Below are 23,153 nucleotides of genomic sequence, written 5' to 3' on the forward strand. Positions count from 1 at the left end.
TTCTCGGGTTCAAAACTTTCCTTCTTTTAAGTTGGAACCAACAATACACACCCACAAAATTTCATTGAAATCGGTTAAGCGGTTCCGGAGATTAGTGTAAACGAACACAGTGACACGAAATTTTATACATTACATAAGCACGCTGCGAGAAGCATAGAAAAAATTTCGATAAAAAAAAAAAATATTTTTTCTCGGTTCACACCTATTCTATTTTTTAAGTTGGAACCAACGATACACAGCCACAAAACTTCATTGAAATCGGTTAAGCGGGACAGGGGTTTTTATATATTAAGATAAGCACGATGCGAGAAACATGGAAAACAATTTCGATGAAAGAAACATATTTTTCTCGGGGTCAAAACAATATTCACCCGCAAAATTTCATTGAAATCGGTTTAGCGGTTCAGATAGTTTAAATGCTCAAACAGTCAACGACATAGAGAGAGAGAGAGAAGCAACGGCAACGTCGAGTCGAGCAACGGCAACGGTGAGTTTTCATTAACATGCGAGTACCATATTTGGATCGGGTCTGCGTCATCCTACATTCGTCTACGCTACGTCGCACAGAGTGCCCTTTTTCAATTTTAGCGTGCCAACAGTCGTTTCTATTAAATGGATGTACCTATGATATTGATGTTATTTCAACGCGGTGTTACGTCAAGAAAAAAGTTGGATAAATCTACACTTTGTGACAACCAGTTGGAGTGCAGCTGCAGAAAACGGGACTTCATACGAAAGCAGCGGTCCCATTTCAAAGTCAATGTCTCTTCCCATCTTATCCAAAATATATTTCATTACAGCACTATTATTATCTTCTTTTTTGCATTTAAGCCACTCGTTAAAAAAATGTGCTTCTTATGATTGCCATGTTTATTAATGGAAATCAAAAAATTGTGCAGACTTGTGATGTGAAGAAGTGCTAACGAAATCTAAAAGTAGAAATAAATAATGTTTTCACAATTACTTACTTTTTGGAATATTTTTTGTTTAAATATATGTATCGAAAATTATCAGTCTTCACTACAGCTTGGAAACTTAATAAAGAAATTAGAAAACATTGAAACTAAACCACGCATAAAAAATTATTTTAAAATACCTTCGCAAAAAAAGTACTGGTCTATAAAAGTATGCAAAAAACTTCACACGAAAAAATTTATATTTTTACGCGTCACAATGAGCAACGTTTGACACCGATTATTTTTGTTGTAGCTGTTTTTTTCTTATGAATTTATTAGATTGACAGTTGCCGAATATTTGTCAGCCAGAATCGTCGTATATACTTTGCCCCTTTTTGTCTATTCTCTTTCTAACAGCGGACGTGCCTGCCAAACTGAAAAGCATGATGGCGGTAGTGTTTGACAGGCCCGTTCGACGATGCGAACGGCAATGGAAGGTAAGAAATGGAAGATGGATGACATGAGAATGAAAGAATTATGAAATAGCAGAATGTCGAACCAAAACGAATTTCAAAAATCTGACAATGCGAATGACGTCAAAATGGAAGAAATGCAAAATAGCGAAATGTCGAAACAGAAGAATTAGATGACAGGGACGTGTTCAAGTGTTTCGTGCAACAAAAATAGTTGTTGTGTTGCGCCATTCAAAATTAAAAAAAAAAAAATTATGTGGTTAAACACGCTTTTTTATTAAGTTGAAAAAACTACATATTTCGCCAGCCAAAAAGTGTATAAATAAATATATAGCATCTTGCTATAAGATTTATTTATAAAAACGGTATATGCTTATGGCCTCGTTCATAAAAAGTAAAATAGATTTAAAGAGCTCTGTCTATATATAACATTAAAAATAAAAAGATTTGTTTACTTTTTAAGAATTTTTGTATAACATTTAACTTAACTTTTTGTGCAGCCATCTCTTTTTCTGTTTATTATAAGGCAGATAGGAATATACAAAGACAATACCTGTACCATGCAGCTCATCGAAATTTTGTTTACATACAAAAGCATAAAACCGAGAACATGAAAAGAGTATTAATTAGAAAGTTTCCATTTAAATAAAAATTAATTCGAATCATGCAAATTAAAAAAAAAATAATAATTTTCATTTAAATTGCTATGGTGAAACCGGCCCTAAAACTTTGAGTTATATATCTTCCTTTTTAGCATAAATTATATTTTCGTAAAAAATATTTAAAACTAATAAATGAAAATAATTTGTCAAAACCTGTAAAGACAAATCGTTTCTAATTATCGGCCTACCAGTGTACATATTTATTAATGTAAATATGTGTTACAAGTGTCACCACCGCAATGCGATTTCTGTCTGCTATAGGTTTATACAAAAGCAATAAAAACAGCAAAATGCTCTCGCGCTAAGAATAAGCGTCCAAAATCGACAACCAAGCTACGAAGAGGAATATCAACCAACATATACATACAGACGGGTTTTATCTGCGTTTACCAACTTTAATTTACGTACATATATGTATGTCTGTGTTTGCATGAACATTCATACATATATGTATGTATGTATAGGCAACTGAATTGTCGGTTTTAGGGAGCGCACAGCGAAATTGCAATTAAGCTGCTTTAATTTTCCGCCTGGTCTATCTGCCAGTCGGTCAGTCAATTGCAAGCACGTTCAACGCACTTACGTACGATTTTAACGCTTAGAGAAGTACTGTGTACATGCCGCTGCAGCACGTTTTGTGAAGTCAATAAAGCCACATGTGTTTGTGACTTAAGACACCGATAGCAACGTCAAGTTCTTTACATTTTGTAAACGTAGCAACAGCAGCTGTGAAAATGCAATGCGTCTACGTCTGTTTCCCTCGCAATGTTTTTGTTATTTACTGCGTGAAATGCCAATTGTTGCATTTCAGTGCGATTTTTTTAAATTCGCACGCGCTTCCATTTATACATTTTATACATACAGTGACGAACAAAAGTATTGACACAGTGAATTTTTCGCAATATATGCAAAGTTTTGTTATTCTAATTTATTTTCGATAATTTTTTCTAAAAATATAATTCATTTCACACCAAAAAACATAAAAACAAAATCTCTAAATTTTGTGCAAAACTCGGGAAAATTCATTAAATTGCATACTAATTTGCGACTTTTTATTCAGATTTTTTAGAAAAATTCAAGTATGAAGTTTTATAGTCCATTCAATTTTAGTATGACAAAATGCAAGTTTAAAGTTGCTAGAAAATCGCGTTGATTTCTGGCAATGTTTTTAGTGGAAGGTGTTGCTCATTTTCGCCATACTAAAAATACTTGGTGAATATGCTTTGTATGGAAGAACTTGCGTTAAAAAAAATTACCAAAAATCAAAGCGATTTTCTGGCGACTTCAAACTTGCACTTTGTTATACTAAATTTGAATGGGCTGTAAAACGACATATTTGAATTTTTCTAAAAATTCTGAATAAAAAGTTTGAAATTAGTGTGCAAATTTAATGAATTTTCCTGAGTTTTGCACAAAGTTTAGAGATGTTATTATTATGTTTTCTGGTGTAGAATGAACAATAATTTTATAAAAAATTATCAAAAATAAATTAGAATAAAAAACTTTTCATATATTGCGAAAAATTCACTGTGCCAATACTTCTGTTCGTCAATGTACATACATATACATATACATATGTATCTATGCTTGGTCTTATGCCGTTGTTGCCCTTTTTGCCTTTCAGTCATGTTATCGCGTGCGGCGCCTTATTTTAAACGACCGTACCTGAATTTTCTGCAGGGCATGTGATACATTTATGGCGTCCATGCTGACTTTTTGCCTACCTGTCGTGCGCACTTTGTTATATCCATTTGACCACTTAAAGACCCTTCACACGAATCGATTTATCGGCCAACTAGTAGGCCAAACCCTAGAAGTTGGTGGTAAATAGATAAGCCGTGTTTAGGCAAGTTGGCAAACCTTCGTCAAGTTGTTCGTCAGTTGGGAGTAAAATAAACAATTTTTGATTTTTGAGACAGATTGGACAACTTGTTGCTCTGTGTGTAGACGAGTTGGCAACCTAAAATGCAATTTCATTTTTTTAAAGGCGCATTAACGTAAATATGTGTTTTTCGGTTCGTTTCGCTAGTGAAAATGCGTACAATTTGTGATAACGGGGGCGGTAGCAATAACAAATACATAAATATGAGAAGCATTCCTAGCGTAGCTTAAGAGTTTGCCAGTGCTGTTGCGTTGTTCACAGTTCAAAAACTCTCACTCAAATGAAATCGGCCAACTGGATAGTGCGTTTGTAGGGAATTTCGTTAAGTAGGTTGGTCAATTGGTTGGCCGATAAATCAATACGTGTAAAGGGCCTTTAACACGGCGCGCTGTCAATTCTTAATTCCTACTTATGTAGGTATGTATGGGGTATTGTTGACGGTTACACATATTTGAAAATATGCGATCCGACGATGTAATAATAGTTACGGCGTTTAACAGTGTTTTGGCAAGGTTTATAAATAATTTTAGCCTCTAATTTTATTAAATACATTATACTTAGGTATGTTCCGATATAAGTAAATACGAGTTTTTTTAATCAAATCGTTGTTTCGATACCTACTTGGGATCGAGAGAAAAGCACTTGTATCGAATCGATTTGAGCAAGTGCCATATCTTGTCGGCCATATTTTTTCTATGGAAAATAATCGGGAGTTTGATTCAAATTCACTGGAAAGCGAATTGCAGAACCTGCCTGAATTGCTTTATTTTTATGAAAAATAATTGCTTAAAGCAATGGCACCGCCAAAATCTAAAGTGTGGATATATTTTTAGAGAGTTAGTGTTACCACAGCAAAGTGCAAGCAATGGTTTGCAGCCGTAAAGTTTTGTGGGATCCTTTCAAAGGTTGAATTTTTTGTCTAAGTAATCGTATTACTAATGAAAAAATAAACACATCGATACCTCAACTGAAAATATATTGAAAATATTTGATATAGGGCGTTTTGAATCGGCAGCTGAGATAGGGCGTTTTGAAACAAATTCTGAAATAGGGTGTTCTTGAAAAGTTTTCTGAGATAGGGCGTTTTCGAACTGGTTGCCGAGATAGGCCGACCTTTCACTCAGGTGTCGCAAAAGGTATGTCACGCCTGAAAATTACTTTCACTTTGTTGCATATAAAAGGATGAAAAATTATCGATATAACTAGGTATCGATACATTCGATTCACTCATATAAGTAGTATCGAAATAGCGATTTGAGTAAACTCATTTGAGTAGGTATCGATACTTTGAGGGTATCGGAACGTCCCTAATTATGTTAAGTTTTGTATGACAGCACTGGAATCAGTCCAACATATATACATACATATGTATTGACTTATATGGTAGACAGACGGAGAAAATTAATTTGAATTAATAAGCATAAATGCAAATTAAAATTTTACCCTTACAGACGGCAATAATGCGAATAAACCAGCCGCAAGGTCGTGGGTTCGAGTCCCATGGCCAGTATACTTTTTTATTTCTTTTTCATTCTTTTTTTTATAAGTTCTATATTTTTTTTAAGTTACTTTCAGTTAGTTGTTGAATTTTTAACAAAATTCATCTCTAAAAATTAAAATTAACTAATAGTAAAATAAGAAATGTGATATAAAATAAAGCAAATGCAAATAAAATAAAGTAAAATTAAATATATAAATAAAATAAAATAAAAAAATATAAAATAAATAATAAAAACAAAAAATTTTTCGCAATCGCTCCAACCGAGTATCGAACCTGGCAGCTACAGGCTTGTAGCTCGCAACTCTCACCACTCTGCTACCGCGTACGCGAAACTCGACTGCTTCGTTTGCTTACTTGTACAAAAGACAACAACTGGCCGTTTTTACCAGTGTTGTCATCGAAAATTTCCCGGATCCGAGTTAATTCCCAAAAATTTCGTGCATTTGTTCGGCTGCTAATGCTCATTTATAAGAGGAAAATGCATGAGTTAAAGCAAATTAAGGCTGGTTATGCAAATAATCGAGCCCGTTTGTCTACCGTATTATGTATTGTTAAACAGCTAACCGTTTAAGCTTCATACTCCAAACTAAGCGATCTGGATCAATTTTCTAGCTTTTAAAACTAGTTCAAAAGCATAGACGGCAGCATTGATCCGCATCAACTCGTTGAGGTTTTTTGGAAATTAACTGCAATTGAACCGAATTAAGGCCTGCAGCAATCCTCAAAATTCATGCGGATAAGGATTGCAGAGTTTCGAAGTACAATTCTGTAGGACCCAGGCTCGATCCTCGGTTTAACTATAAGTCAAAAATTTTTTTTTTATTATAAATTTTATTTTATGTTGATGTTAATGAAAAAATAGACAAATTGATCAAGTAGCAGCCGCATTGTATGGTCCGAAAGATCACTTCTAACTAAAGAAATTTGGTTGCGCAAGCAAGCTCAATACATATTTGGTTCCACATAAACGCAAAGAAATTAATTTGACGACGCGTGCTGTGTTTGTTTGAGTCCATACCAGAAACCAAACTATTGATTCGGATGGGTAGATACTAGGTTTATTCTACACGCTTTTCGGGTTGTTTGGGTAATTTGAGCGTAAAAATAAGTTACTTCTCCCAAGTGTCAAAAATGTGTCAACACGTGCCAAAAGTGCCCAGAGCGTGAGGAGCGCAGAAACCCCTTTTCGTGCCCGGAATCAACAAATCAACTTTAAAGAATTATTTTATGTGTATTTATCTTATATGGCTAATAAAATTAGCAAATACCTACATTTCTCAAACTTAAGTGTTATTTTCCTTTTTTGTATTTTACAAAATTTGCATTCGGATCAGCGTTACCGCTTTGGTAATTTTTTACCAAAACTGGACTTTTTTTTGTTTCTAGAATGAATTTGGTTATTTGAAGTTTTTTCAATGTACGTCCTTTCTTTTAAGTTTTTAAAACTAACTTATTAATTATAAAAATTCGCTTATGTGAATAAGTGTCTGCCAAAAATTGAAAGAACCCTTTCACGTAACAGTTTGCATTGACAACGCAGAACTTTTAGTAAGTAAGTATATGTAATATAGCAATTTAAAGAAACCCCCATTTTTCTTAATATGGCGGCTCGATTTCAACCCCTTCAGTGCCACAAATCTGGTTTTTGGATAATTTTTACCTGTTGGAACCAATGGTGAACGAAAATATCTTTACAGGACTAATTACAATTTTGCAATTAAATTCGAATCTGACCAACTCATCGAACTGTAAAAGTAAATTATATCTATCGTTTAACGATACATTTCTAGTTTCATGATTCTGAGCGCCTTTTTTTTGTAATTTGTCAATTGTTCTAGCTCGAACACATTGAAAACGACGACCACGGCTACAAATTCCAAGTCAGCAAAGACACGTAAATTTTGCCGACAGTACAGTTTAGTTAAATTTCCCGTATCCGAAAACGAATAGAAAAGCTCCCATCATCAATTTTCGTATCCGGAAAACGTTCGAAAAAGATGATGTCATTTGAAAGCAAAAATTGTATTTTATTTGCTCAAGCTAAACTTTTGAAAGCATGTATGCGTAGTCGGCAGTGGTTGAGCGTGCAGAAGAGTGTGCCGCTATTTGTTAGCTTGCAGAAGGTGCCGGGCTCGAACTCCGTCAGACGCTTCCTAATTTTATTTTATTTCTTTTGAATCATGAAAAAGTGTCTGTGAAGTGCAGAAGGAAAGCGTATTGAACGAAAAATTCAATCAGACAAATTTCAGAAAAACAGCCGAAAACATATCCGTTTCACATACTGTTGTTGTTTGTACATACTTTTCTGCCGCTCACTTTAGTGTGAAAACGGATCGTCAAAGTATCCGGAAATGGAATCAGTAAACGGACAAAAATTAACACTTTATCCACCTTTTTGTCCTTTTCCGGATCGGTTTTCGGATATAGCTCTGTCGTCGCCAAAATAATTGCCTTCATAGGAATACATGTAAAACTAATTTGACAGCTAAGGTTCACAGCTCGTCGCTTTCAATGTGATTCGACTATTATGTCTTACAAATTTGGTAATTTTTTTCTAAGTTTGATAATTTTTTATTCCGAGTTTTGGTAAAAAATTAAAAAATCTTTGAGGCAACACTGATTCGGATGTAAACAAACAATTGCTGTTATTTCAAATTGCCTTCTTGCACATTTCTGCCAGCACGAAGAAGCAGACATTTACGATCCAAAACTGAAAGGTATTCGCTCTCTATTACCCATTTTGCTAGCTTGAGGATCGCATATAAACGAATCGTCATTTAAAATTTTTCAGAGCTTGTCAATCATAAAATAGTTGTATTCCATCACGACAACACCAAACCACATACATCATTGGTGACCCGACAGAAATTATTGAAGCTTTGAAATGTGTGGCCGGACCCAGCATACTCACGTTGTCCAGTTAGCACTACATACCAGTTTTTCTTAAAAAACTAAAGCTACAATTTTTTTTCTTTCCACAACAAAGAAAGCTACAATTAATTCCGCTGTAACCTTTTCAATATCTCAATTCTGTCGTCAATGGTGCATGGTGTCAAGTTAGCACAACATACTAAACTTTGTTCGAAAAACGGTCAATTCAATTTTTTCCAGAAAAACCAAAGCTAAAAATTTTTTCTTTCCACAAGAAATTTACAACAAAAAAGCTACAATTAATGCCGTTATAATATTTTCGATATTTCAATTCTATCGATTAGGTGTATGGTGTCAAGTTAGCACTACATTCCAGCTTTTCTTAAAAAAGCGAAAGCTACAATTTTTTTTTACCACAACAAATTTACAACAAAACGCTACAATTAATGTCGTTATAACATTTTCAATATTTCAATTCTATCGACAGGGTTATGGTGTCTAAGTTAGCACTACATACCATTTTTTTTTTTTTAAACGAGAGCTACAATTATTTTCTTTTCACAACAAATTTACAACAAAAAAGCTACAACTAATGGCGTTGTAACATTTTCAATATCTCAATTCTATCGACTAGGTGTATGGCGTCAAGTTAGCAGTACATACCATATTTTTAAAAAATGAGAGCTTCAAATTTTTTCCTTCCGCAACAAATTTACAACAGAACACAACAATTACTGCCGTGGTTAATTTTTCCAATTTCGAAAAGTGTAGTGCTAACTTGATAGACGAAGCATACTCGCTAATCTTGGACCGTCAGACTTACTTAAAATGAGGCCGTAACTCAGCACCTTGTTAAATTTTTCGTCCCCTCCTCGAACGAAGAGTTACGAAGCTCACTGAAACACGACAAAAGATTATTGAACAAAAATTGATCTTTATGCATTGTTTTAAAAAAATATATGGACGCGAAATTTTGGACAGCTTTGGGCTATTTTTCTTTGGTTGAGTTATTTTTGTATAAAAGTTTGGCTCATTAAAGGTGTTCTTACACGATATGTATTTGCATCTGTAAATGTGTCTTTTTCAATACATATGTAATTGCGTATGTCTGTCAGATTCACAGTCTGTATTTAACTATTTAAAAATACGTTATTTGAAAACGAAATAAACTAAACTCAGATGATTCTTTCGGTGTGTCAGATGAAAATAGAAGCACTTCTATTTCGTATGTACGTGCATCTGCTTTATACAGAAACAAATCTAATTTGCCTTTACAAGATATGTTGGCATTTCCATATGTAAAAAGTTGCTTGTACAGATGCAAATACCTATCGTGTATGAACACCTTAAATACAAACGCCATATACATACATATGCAGATCCAAATTTCGAAGTCAATACAAAAAAAAAATTTTTTTTTAAATCAGAGTTTATGTGGAAGAAAGTGTACATCTCCCTAAAAAAATATCAAAAATTAACGCGATTTTTTAGCAACTTCAAACTTACACTTTATTATACTAAACTTAAATAGCTATATGACGACATACCAAATTCTGACCAAAATATTTAAAATTTTTATGAAAATTCGTTAAATTTTTTTTTGTACCAAAGTTTGAAAAGTCGAATTACAGCTGTGTTCTATCAAATAAGGAAATAGCAGCTGTAACTTCTACCGCTTAAATTTTGTTGGTTTTTGCATTTTTCCTAAAAAAAAAACAAAACCGAAATTAGCATAATTTATTTTTTGAATGTTTTAAATAAACATACACGTAAAACAATCTGTGTGTAATTATAAAATACATATGTATGTATGTAGTCTCAGAAACATAGGTAATGGTAAAAACGGCATACTAACGTTCCTAATTCAATTAAAATACTTTACTTAGTTAAACCAATTTTTATTAGCCAATCCTTTTCATTTGAAGTCAATTACCTAAATGTACCTTCGGTCAAATGTTTATGTGCAAATTATTTTACTCGGTGATCAGCTTAACATTATGACAGAATGACTAGACAAACAACAATTCAGGTAAACAGGCAGTAAGACAGTTGGTTGGTTATCTTTTTAATTGTATACCAAAACTCATAGAAAAGGAAAGCGCAAGTGCTGTTAATTTCATTTACGCAGACGTTAACTGTATGAGCAGGAAAGGCGTAACTCTATAAACACCACTTTTTATATGGTTTATCTGCTTTATTTTTTACTATTAGTTTTCTTGTTAAAATTTATCTGGAAACCGGTTTTTCGCATTTTTAGAATGTCAATTGTGTTTCTACATACATAGCTTAACTGGCCGATAATAATTTCATTTGATGGTTTTGGTCTGCTATGGCGTGCCGGCCTGGCCTGCTTTATTGCCATGTTTTCTTATAGATACATACATATGTACATGCGTATGTATGTATGTACGATGTACATGTTTGTAGCTGTTTGGTGTATCACTATTGAGATTGGAAACGTACATATTTACTTACATGCATACATATTTATGTCGAATTGTTATGGCGTTCACGCGATCAAGTTTGTCACTCAATATTGTGGCTTGTAAGCATTCATTTCACTATTCTTTTCATATTTTCTTCTATATTCGATTTCGGTTATAAAGCCGAGTGGTTCGCAGCAACAAAAAAAAAAAACGTCACAAACCGGATATGACGATTCGACTTTGTTGCATTTTTAATTTTCCCTAAATACAAAATCGTGGTATAAAGCTCAATAACACTGTTAAAATAATTATAGAGAGTGTGGTTTAATTGCACATTCGTACGTTTGTGTATCAGCATGTTGGTGACTAGGATTATGCTCCGAACGTGCTTCCAAAAAATTGTTTTCCAAAATTGGCGCTTGCATTATCTTAGCAAAAGAGCAAAAGAACTAAAGTTATGCCAATGTCACTCTAAATAGCCATGTAGTTTTGCGAGGAAAAGGTAGGAAAGGTAAGATTTGACGTACTGTGATGGTCTAGACATTTCTAGACTTACCTGGCCCGAAGCCACACTTATAGTACATTGGTCTGGGCTATTTTTGTGCGTCAAACGCGCAACGAGTGTCGCCAAATAAAAGCGTTGACAAGTTCTCCCTCCGAGAAACATTTAGTCTATTCATTCATAGTTATTTTGCGTCTCGGGTACATAGCTACGATACGGCTCGTTGCTGACGAAAAAGTAGAGAAATCGGAAGTGTTCGCCAATCTAAAAAGGGCTAGAACGCAATGGAATTCGAAGGTAAATGGCTATATCTCCGACCTTTCTCGCTACACAGGGCCTAACACAAATTCTAACTGTGATAAACCAAAAGATCATACATCAGCTCTCTTTCTCTGCGCGCACAACCGCAGTAACTAACAAAGTACAGAGCTACAACAAAGTATTCATTGTCGTTACTCGCGCTGTTGTCAAAACGAAGCGAAAGTGAACGCAGGCTGAAAAATCTATGTGTGGGCCATAAATTTGTTTTTTTTTTGGCGCGCGGACTTAGCTATGACGTTTCACAGATCCAATCTTCCCATATAAAATTACTTGTAGTAGTTTTGGTGAAGCATAATTTTTCCGCAAAGCCAAATTTATGGCTTTATCAGCTTCAATAATTTTTATGTAGTATGTACAGTGGTGGAAAAATAAATAGCGACACGACATTTTAACAAATTTTTCCTATTTTTCGTTTGCTTATTATTTCTTTTATAAAAGTATAGATCATTATCTAACAAAAACCATATTCAAAACTTTGTACAAAAATTATAAAAATTCTGCAAATTTGCATCTACATTTTCAACTTTTTAATCAGATTTTTTAGAATATTCTTGATTATGCAGATTTATAGCCCATTAAATTTAAGTAGAATGAAGTGCAAGTTAAAATTTGCTAAAAATCGCGTTGATTTTTGATAATTTTTATTCTGTACTTTTTTTCTAGGGATATGTGATTAATCAGTTCTTAATTAATCATAATCCTGGATTATCAAATAATTTGATTATTCAGATTCTGATAAATCAGTTCCTGAGTAATTACTGTTTACTCAAAAAAAAAAATTAATTGAAATTCGAATTACTTTGTTCATTTCTTTCGAGTTTGCGTTCAAACCAAATGAAATTGTTTTATAAATATGTACAAATATTTATATTCGTATGCACATTCAATATTTTTCTTACTAATAAAAATAGAAAGCCAAACAAGTACGTATTATGTAGTAAGTACTACGTAAATATGTATGTACATATCAGGTATGTTGCGAATATTTGCATTCGCATTCGTTAAACGAATGATTCGCATCATTTTACACATTCGCATTCGCATCAAATGATACGAATGTTTTGCGAATGCGAATGTGTACATGGGCAGAGAGACCACTCTAATATTGTTGAAATAGCTCTAATAGCTCGATTCTGTGCATTTGATAAATACAATTTTTTATAATTTGTAATTTTTTTATTATTTATCAAGATTTGGAATTCTAGCACAGTAATCAAAATTGAAATCTCATATGAAAATTATAATGTTTAAATGTTTCTATCATTTAAATACTGGATGTGCCGGTATTTGAACCTGGGGCACACAGAATTTATAGCCGACATCCATACCTACTCGGCTACGGCAGTCAAAAGCTTTTGTGCTTTTAAACTCATATTTTTCATATGTACAATGAAATCACTCGCATTCGCGAATGTGAAAAATATGACATTCGAAACATCCCTAGTACATATGTATAGTTACGGTCAAAATAATAGAATCAAGATTCAAAATGGTGCTTTTGGCAAGTTATCTCTATTTAGCTATTGTTAATAATTTCCATTTAAAATATGGGTCGACCTATATTAGATACCACATACCACAAATTTAAAAAAAAAATTAATCAAACTTAAGAAAATTGTCATCAAAATTTCAAACTTTTTAATCAGACTCTTAAGAACATTCTCGGGTATGCAGTTTTGTAGCTAAATCAATTTTAGTTATAATAAAGTGCAAGTTTCAAGTTGCTAAAAAATACCGTTGATTTTTTAGATTTTTTTTTGTGGAGGGTGTTGCGCATTCTTTTCCATATAAAAGTAAGTTTTGTTCATGCGTTACATGGAAGAAAACTCCCAACAATTTTTAATTTTTAGCGACTTCAAATTTGCACTTTATTGTACTAAAATTGAATGGGCTATAAAACTACATCGAAATCTTGCTAGGAAATCTAATTAAAAAAATTAAAATTTTGATGAACCTTTTTTTTTAGTTTAATTAATTTTTGTGAATTTTGTGCAAACTTAGAAACTCCTATTTATGTTGTATCTGATATAGGTCGACCCATATTTTAATTGAAAATTATTAACAATAAATAATTAAAGATAAGTTGCCAACAGCATCATTTTGAATCTTGATTCTACTATTTTGACCGTAACTGTATGTACCTGTTTAAAATGAAAAATACGTATATATATATACATACATATCGTCGTTTAAAGTACAAAACCGCGTATCAACAAAATGCAAAACCGCGTATGTGAATTATGTAAATTATCTTCTAGAGAGTAAAAAGCCCATATTTCAAATGTTTCTCTTTTTTTCGGGCTAGTATATTTCCGGACGAATGGATAAGGATTGAGCCAAGAGCTTGTTTGAGCAAATACAATTTTTGGCAGCCAATGTCAGTTACGCGGTTTTGCTGAATGACGATACGCGGTTTTGTACTTTAAACGACGATATGTATGTATGTATGTATGTACTATATATGTAAAACAAAATATAACAGCAATGACTCATATTTATGGTTAATCAGGTTATGATTAATCAGTTTGCTGATTAATCAAATTGATTAGATTCTGATTAATCTATATGTAATTAATCGGAAAATAGTTATTCGTTGCTAATTAATTATTTAATCGGCTTCCGATTAATTAGTTTGTTCGATCAATTGATTAATCGCACATCCCTCCTTTTTTCGTTACTAATGCGTTAAAAAAATTGCCGAAAATGAACGCGATTTTTTAGCAACTTCAAACTTACACTTCAAACTACTAAATTTTAATGGGCTATCTGCATACTCAAAACATTTAAAAAATTCTGATTAAAAGGTTTAAAATTTAGATGGAAATTCACAGAATTTTTATAATTACTGCACAAAGTTTGAACTATGAATTTAAATGGGTTTCGTTAGATAATGAGCTATACTTTTAAAAAAAATTATAAATATTAAATAAGCAAAAGAAAAATAGGAAAAATTTCTTAAAATGTCGTGTCCCTATTTATTTTTCCACCACAGTATGTACATACATACATACATATGTATATATTTACACTTTCCTATTATTGACAGTATAGTGGTATTTAATTATAGCTGAATAATGTATGTACTTTCTGAGATAAAACTGACTTGCATAATATAATTTGTCTTCATAATACAGTATTGCTTTAAAGTCGCCGCTTTGATTTAAAGGACGCTTAGTTGTCCTCTTTTTTTGTCCGCTACTGTACATATGTATGTATATATTATTTATGTATGTGTGTTTATGTTTGCTGTGTTATTTTATGATTTTTGTGACATTGTTAGGAAATTTTTCGCTTACTCAGGCTTCTAAATAGTACCAATAATAACAACAATGGAACAATCTTATCATTCACTCAAAACGTAGCTAAATATCTTTGTACTGAACTTATGTGTGGATGTGTATTCCCCGCAAAAATCGTTGGACCATGTAGTCTATTTGTGCTGTATGGGAGTACTTACAAAAGTGCTCCTCTGTCATGCTGTAGCGGACCAACTCATGCCTCTGCACCAGCTTTTTGTTACTCGATCACTGCTCGTGTTTTAAGGAAATGTGATTGAAGTTGATCATTTGAAAGCTCATTTGTATGTCTGGCTGTAGCTAAAAGTGTTGTTGTTGTTGTAACAGCATACAAATTCCCCAAAGAGATTTTGGGGAGTGTTGCTGGAGTGACAGTCCTTGGCCAGATATAAATCTGGGTCGTTCCGGTTACGTACACCCGACTGTCGTGGGAACGTAGCTAAAAGTGTAGAGATGCTTGCTTTTATTTGTTAGCTTCCAGCAGGTTCGGGTTCGAATGCCGTCAGAGGCAACAGTGTAATTTATAATTTCTATTTTTGTCTTTTATTAATTGCGAAAAATCGTCTGTGAAGTGAAGAACAAAAACGTGCACAAACAAAAAATAAATATATCAACAAAGCCATTGTTAATACATACACAGTACGGAAAGAAACTAGTTGAAATATCGATGTTCAGCTAGTTTTTTATCCTTCACAACTAGTTGAAGATCGATCTGACTTTCTTCCTTGGAACGAACTGTTGACTTTAACATGGCATTTGATTTCAACTTTTTTTAAATTAATTTGGCTTAAAGCAACGCAAAGTCAGTATGTTTCTTTTACAGATGACTTTTCATGATGAAATAGTTAATTGCCCAGATAATTTTTCAACTAATATTGAACTATTTGCAAATATACATATGTACCAAAGTGTAAGCATTCGGTTTTTCTCAATCAGGCTTCTAGGTGATTATATGTACATCAATTTGAAAATAGTTGCTACAGAACTAGATATAAATTAATTTTTCTGAGGTAATTGGCTGATGTGTGCCGTACTGGGTATGTATGTTGCAGTAGTTTTCTGCTACTCTGTATATGGTCCTGCTCTAGGACATCGCAATGTTAATTGGACCACATTTTTTATAAGAATTGTGGTTAATTCTGGAGTACGCCTTGACCCTTAGGGAGTACTCTTTATATGTACGCATGGAATTTTTGCAGGGTTTATGCAAATACACACATGTATACATTCTTATTTACATATGTACATGAGTAAATGCTTGAAATATTACTAAAAAGTTTGCTGCTGTTCAAAAGTGCAGGCGGGGGCGCAGCGAAGCACGTTGATCATTTCACAATTGCGCGTTATTCTCACTGCTTGAAATAGAAATTCATTTTAGTTCTTATCTATAGAATAGCTGCTTTTTTTAAATTGATGTATATTTGGTTATACTAATACATACTGGTACAGTGAATGAATTAAAGTGTTTGTCAGATGTGGCATTGCAATAAATCTCGAAAAGGCTATAAAATTGAGAAATTTCCGAAATCAGTTGCACGATTAGTTAAACCTTGCGTGTACATAAATTGTCTGTTGAAAGTGGTTTTTTATATCCGGAAAGTGGTTTTTTATGTCAGGAACAATTTCGGAAAATGCTTTTTAGCTGCTCACACAGCGGATGCATTTCTGGCAATCAATATCTCAATATTAAAATGCAACCGTGGGCCGCGTTACCGGTTGTTTGTTGTTATTCATTCGTATTTGTTATGAACTAATTTTGTTTTCAATTGGAAAATTTATTATTAGCAATTTATTCCGAAAAATAAATACACAGCTGCAAGCATTTTTCATATTTTATTCAAAATTATCCTTTAATATTTCTTGCTAAAATAAAAATTGCTAGTGCAGCACGGTAAGTTGAAATATGTTTTCGAAATCAATTTGCGCTCTTTCAGTTGCAGACGCAGTCAGCTGCATATGTTAGGGATGTCATACATCGATGAATACATCTTCTTCTTTGATTCGATACATTGAAAAGTACATCCATATTTTTCGATACATCGATGCACCGATTTACATAGTGTTTTTCAGATACTATTTCACCGCAAAATATGTTACATTTAATTTTTGCATTATTGAAAAACTGAATTGACGGTTCGATGTAGCAGAGATGTCAGTTTTCAAAAAAAATTTATGCATCGATGCATCGACTATTTATAGATCGAGTGGTAAATTCTGCGGGTGCATATTTTGCAAAAAATACCAGTTTTTGCATTTTATTTGCGCAAATTTTAGTATATTTTCAAATGCGTATTTTAGTATATTTTACAATAAATGCATATTGTTTTTGCATATTTTTGCTTTGTTTAATTTACAACAATTTTAATTGAGTGCGAAATCGCTTTCCCAAATATTCATCTGAATATCTTCTCAGATAGCCTAGCGGCCATCAAGGCACTCTCATCTACCTTCCTTAGGATTGTAGGAACTAGGGAATCCAATCCCGCATAAAAATCACAATCGCGCAAGCTTGCGTGATCGAGTTCATCAATCCCGCGAATCCGCGGGATTTGCGGGACTGAAAAAAATACCTCTAAACAGTTATATTCAAAATTGATATGTAAAAAAGGCGATTTGATTTCGAAAATCTACGTATTTACATTTAATAATTAGGTTGACTTTTTTGATATATTTCCGTAGGAATGATAAAGTCTTTAAAGCAGGGACCAAGAATAACTGTTGTCTCGAATTTAAAAATTGAAAACGTTGCCCGAATTCTGAAATTTATCGAAAACGTTGTTTCATAACAGTTATTAGATGAAAAATAATTTTTATTTCGCTGATAGGAGTTATAACCCAAGATTTATTTTTTACGTTCTTGATAACAGTTATTGCCTAACGTTTATTTTTAAGTTGCTTGATAACAGGTATTGCCCAACCTTTATCTTTTACGTTGCTTGATAACAGTTATTGTCCAACGTTTATTTTTTACGTTGTCTGATAAACGTTGTAAGATAAGAATAATGACGAAAATGGAGATGGAGAAGAAGATAAAGACGATGACAATAAAAGTGATGGAGTGAAATAACTGTTATCAGACAACGTTAAAATAAAAGTTGGGTAATAACGGTTATCAAGCAACGTAAAAAATAAACGTTGGGAAATGACTATTATCAAGCAACGTAAAAGATAAACGTTGGGAAATAACTTTTATTGACGACGGAAAATATATATCTCCTGCATAACAGTTATCAGGCATCGTAAAAAGTAAACATTGGGTTATAACGCTTATCGGCGAAATAAAAAATATTTCTCATCTAAAAACTGTTATGGAACAACGTTTTTTCTTTAAAACTTATAACTGTTATGTCCCTGCCTTAAAGTTGAATCTTTTAAATTCGACCTTATTTTATGGCACAATCAGGAACTTTTGATTTTGGTGATAGTTTCGTAGGTATATGGTCAAAATCGTCTTATCTGTTGGGGTTTTCTTTTACAGAAGAAAATTTATCATAAGAGTTACTGTAGTTTTTATCCGATCTGAAACAATACCCGCTCGCTGTAATCCCAAAACTATCAAAACATCAGTGATTCTGGATTATTCAAATTTAACTAAGCTTTCCTGTTTTTCCGCGTAACTTTTTACCATTTGATATTTAAAAATGGCGTTAAAGTAATATATCCTATATAATAGAACCAGAGGAAGCTCTAGAAAAAAATCAATTTTTCCGCTGTAACACTTATTCATCGATAGAAACGGACTGTTCTACATTCGCATAACGTGTTCATAAATCGGTAAGTGACCAAAGTTTAAGCTAGTTATCAAGGCGGGCGTTTTCAAATTTAATCAATTACGCAGGACCACAAAAAAAATCGATGAAAGTTTAATAAAACCAGATCTGGTGTTTGATATGTTTCTGGGTCGCTGTACGCGTATCTAAGTCCGTTTTGCTCCATTACGTCTAGATTTGCTTCTAACCTCAAAACACTTTGCGTAACTTAATGAACTTTTGCAAAGCCCTTCTGTGGACTTCCATACTGATGACATCCATACAAAAAAGAAACGAGAAAGGAATGTAGAGTGGAAGGCCTCTTGACTCTCTAGAAGGTCTTTCGGACGGGCTTTTAACTCTTGCAGCCATGCACGACGAACATTTTGGCGAGCACCTGTAATCCAACAAATCCCGCGGATCCCGCATGTGTAATCCCTCATTTCTTATATGTTTGGCGGCCTAATTTCATTTTTTGATCGCGGTCTGACTTCATTTGACAAAATGAATTATTTCCGCGTGGCCTAATTTCATTTTTGATCGCGGCCTAACTTCACTTGGCAAAATGAATGACGCCCGTGCGGCCTAATTTAATTTTTTGATCGTTTTTGATTGGCAGAATTAAATTATCCGCATCAAATCACCAATAAATTTTATTTTTCATTTGGTCGACAAATCAAACCACAATAAAAGCGTTGTAATAAAGAAAGCTGTTATCTGCAAGAGGCGTTCAGCCCCTCTTCTTCGGCAACACAGAAAGGAGAATTCTACTTAGTGAGGGTTAGAATATATGTATGTCAAATTAAAGGTAATAACTTATACTTTCTAAATGATATAAATTTCCTTATCGTTAATTATGCATTTCTTTCAAAAAAGGTTTTTGTTTTTGCATAAAAATATAAAAAAGGCATATCAATTTTGTACATCAACTGAAAGATCGATTCGTTATCTTTATTTTCACATTATTACTTTCTTAATCGGTTATGTAGTTCATATTTAATTTTTTGATCGCGGCGTAATTTCACTAGTCAAAATGAATTATGCCCGCGAGGCCTGTTTTCCTTTTTTGATCGCGGCCTAATTTCCCTAGTCAAAATGAATTATGCCCGCGCGGTATAATTTCATTTTTGGATCGCGGTCTTAATATACGCGGCCATAATTCACGGAACCCGGATGAACACCGGCGCTCCAGCTCTAATAGTGGGTTGCAGCGCTAAATAAGAAGAAAGAAAAGGAATTTTATTAAAATAAATAGTAAAAAAAGTTTAATTCAAAATAAAATAATATAAAGACTTTAAATTATACGTGACTAAACTAAAAAATACTTCATGAAATGGAACTTTTAAATGACATTTTGTTTTCAATTCAATTTAGTTTATTCAGCCTATAATTACAATCTTAGAGACTAGATTACATAAATGTTAGTAAAACCAAAAACTTATTAATATTATAATGCTGGATTTCCACTAGGCATTAAATGGCAAAAAGGACAAATGACACAGTCGCGCATTAAAAAGTTATCGTGTCATTACATTAAAAAAATAGTCATTGAGCCGTATGAATAAAAACTAAGCAATTGCTTTTTCTTAAAATTTCATACCTTTTACTTCAATTTTGTTTGAATAAATTGAGTAAAAGATCTGAAATTTTAAGAAAAAGCAATTGCTTATTTTTATTCATACGGCCCATAAAGTTCATTTCCACATGACATTTTTTTAAATGGCTTAAATTTTCTGTCATTTCAATGCCTAGTGGAAATTCGGTATAAGAAACAAGAAAATCGGCGACTTGAGTTTATTTCTCGATAACGTAACGATAATAATTATGGGTATTCATCTAAACGAGTAATTGCCTCGTAAACGCATAAAACGCTTAAAACTCGTAAATAAACGGGTTTTCCATACAAAATTATTTAATTTGGTGAGGTCTACGTGGTTACGAGCCATTTACGCGTTTAGATGAATTGCCCAAATATGGACGCTTTGAAGTCTCTTCAAATTCAGTTAGTGCGCGGTAAATCGGGTCAAAATGGTAATAGTTAGCCTTAGTAGGACACAAGTAAAATGGCAAAGGTGAGCGTAGAGATCTATCAGACAAATTAAAGGACACTGGACAATATAAACATCAACACCGAGGTCAAAGACAAATACATATAAGTAAGTCGACAACTCTTCTAGTATCAAGATTTTGTAAGTTGATAAGTTTACAACGAGTATAGTGAGATGAAATTCAGTTTCATTATTTTTCTTGAGCGTTTAATTCGATACTCCAAATGTAGTTCTAACTTATTTGAGCAGGCCTTAAATGATCATTCTTTGTAGAAGAAATATTCAGCCTTGTGATGAGTTTCATTTTCCCCCCCGAACCGGTTCACTTCTCACTTTTGGTTTCCATGGTTTTACAATGGGGGAGAGACAAATTTCGGTTGAATTTTTTTCGGGCGAAACTCAGGATAAGGCAGATTGGATGTTGCTTAAAACACTGTTAAAACTACATCTAAAATCCAAGCAGGATGTTTTTATAGCCGAGCGCACTTGTGCACAAGGGTATTGTAACTTTGTTCACATAACGGTTGTTTGTAACAGGCAAAACGAATCGAGATAGATATAGACAAATGTATATATAAATTACCAGAATAAAAAGAGAAATCGATTAAGCGGTGACTGTCTGTCCGTCCGTCCGTCCGTCCGTCTGTGCACACGATAACTCGAGTAAAAATTGAGATATCTTAACGAAACTTTGTACGTGCACTTCTTTCGGGCGTAGAACGGATGGTATTGAAAATTGGCAAAATCGGACAATAACCACGCCTACCTCCCATATAACGGTAATTTTCAGATATACGAAAGCTGCGATATTTTTGTAACTACTGAAAATTATTCACTCAAAATTGATATTTTCAATAAATTTTAGACAAAAAATAACAATATTATAAATTTTTGGAAAATGGGTGTAGCCTCGCCCACTTATGGTTAAATGTATATATCTTGGTAACCGCTACACCAATTTCTTCCAAACTTGGCACAGTTGTTAGCCTTGCTACAGCATACGAAATGGCCGAAATTTTTTAAAATCGGACAATAACCACGCCCACATCCCATATAACGGTAATTTGGAGAAATACGAAATCTTCAATAAATCAGTAAATATTAAAGCTAATTTATTCAAAATTGATGCTTGCAACAATTCTTTACAAATAAATATGCTTGGGATAAAATTTTGGAAAATGGGCGTGGCACCGCCCACTTATGATCACATATATATATCTCAGTAACCCTTCTACCAATTTGTACCAAACTCGGTATGGGTATTGTGCTTGCCACATAAAAGCAAAACGTTGAAAACTATTGAAATCGGACTAAAATTGAGGCCGCTTTTCATATAACGGTAAATTTCCGAAATGCCCGAAACTTCAATATTTTCCAAATTTAAGCACACTAATTTACTCAAAATTGATACACCCCGGCTTACCATGTAGCGGCAGCTTTCGGGAAGGTAAAAATCATATATTTAATACTTGCGCCGGGTATTTAATGTTTGGCTCCGCCCGAACTTAGACTTTCTTACTTGTTATATCTTATTTTTTACAATTCATCAATGAAGTGTATCGAAATTTTATATTTTCTGCAAAAATGGTTAACATGTTTAAGTTTTTCTTTTGTTGTCTCAGAATGTTGTTTAAATCTGGAAAAAATGTACATACATACATACAGACGGCCGCTGTGGTGTAGAGCTGCGCACAACACTCCATACGTGCCCTGTTCGATGCCTTGTGCGAGCAACATCTAAACTGGAAAAAGTGTTTTGTAACAGCACACAGTGGGACACCCCAAAAATTTCGTATAAATATGCGCATATATTCGGCACTTAGGAATGAAGAAATGTGGAAAATGGTAAAATGCAACGCGCTACCCCGCCCACTGCTCTTGTGGACGGAAATAGTAAATGTTATCCGATTTTGATGAAATTCAGAGCATATGCTGGTTTTAACGAGAAAAGCAGAAATTTGAAAGAACGTTAAAATCGGTTTACATTATCGTCCACTAATTCTAGAAAAATAAGGACAATAAAAAAAAAAATTTAAAATTCGGTGCGTCCTTCTCCTTTAAGCTAAAATTTTCAAACTTGGAGGATAATGAAGAGTTCCTTATTATGACACCCAGCTCCAAGTACTAAATTTTATGAATTTTGAAGAAAATTAACACATTTATTTATTTCTAACTAAGTTCCTATTTTTTCTTTTTAAAAATGACAAAACGAAAACATTTACAATACCTGAATACTAAGTTATGTGCACGATATGTATTTTCACTGAAACGTCCAATTCTGCCTACATTTTATACGCACATCACAAATTGGAGATGAAGCTCTGTCCGAACACTTAACAAAAGTGTACGCGCTAAAATATCTATCTATATATATAAAACGCGAAGGGATATTTTGTCCAGGTCATCAGATCCGCACCGAAACGAAAGATTTTTGATTTGGTCAGGAATTCCATCTATTCGAAAGTAATAAGAAGTCAAATTAATTAACTGTGCATGTAGATGTGAAACAAAGCTTAATTTTTTTTT

The 23,153-nt window shown here is 33.3% G+C and overlaps 1 protein-coding gene across 4 annotated transcripts in view; it reads left to right on the forward strand.

The window, feature by feature from the left end:
* Positions 1-23,153, forward strand: part of LOC118737811 (C-terminal-binding protein) — a 57,361-nt gene that overhangs the window by 10,523 nt on the left and 23,685 nt on the right. The gene's annotated exons all lie outside the window — the stretch shown is intronic.

The sequence above is a fragment of the Rhagoletis pomonella genome, unplaced genomic scaffold (assembly GCF_013731165.1).
Source record: "Rhagoletis pomonella isolate Grant_MI unplaced genomic scaffold, Rhpom_1.0 Rhpom_scaffold_00004, whole genome shotgun sequence".
Classification (NCBI taxonomy): Eukaryota; Metazoa; Arthropoda; class Insecta; order Diptera; family Tephritidae; genus Rhagoletis; species Rhagoletis pomonella.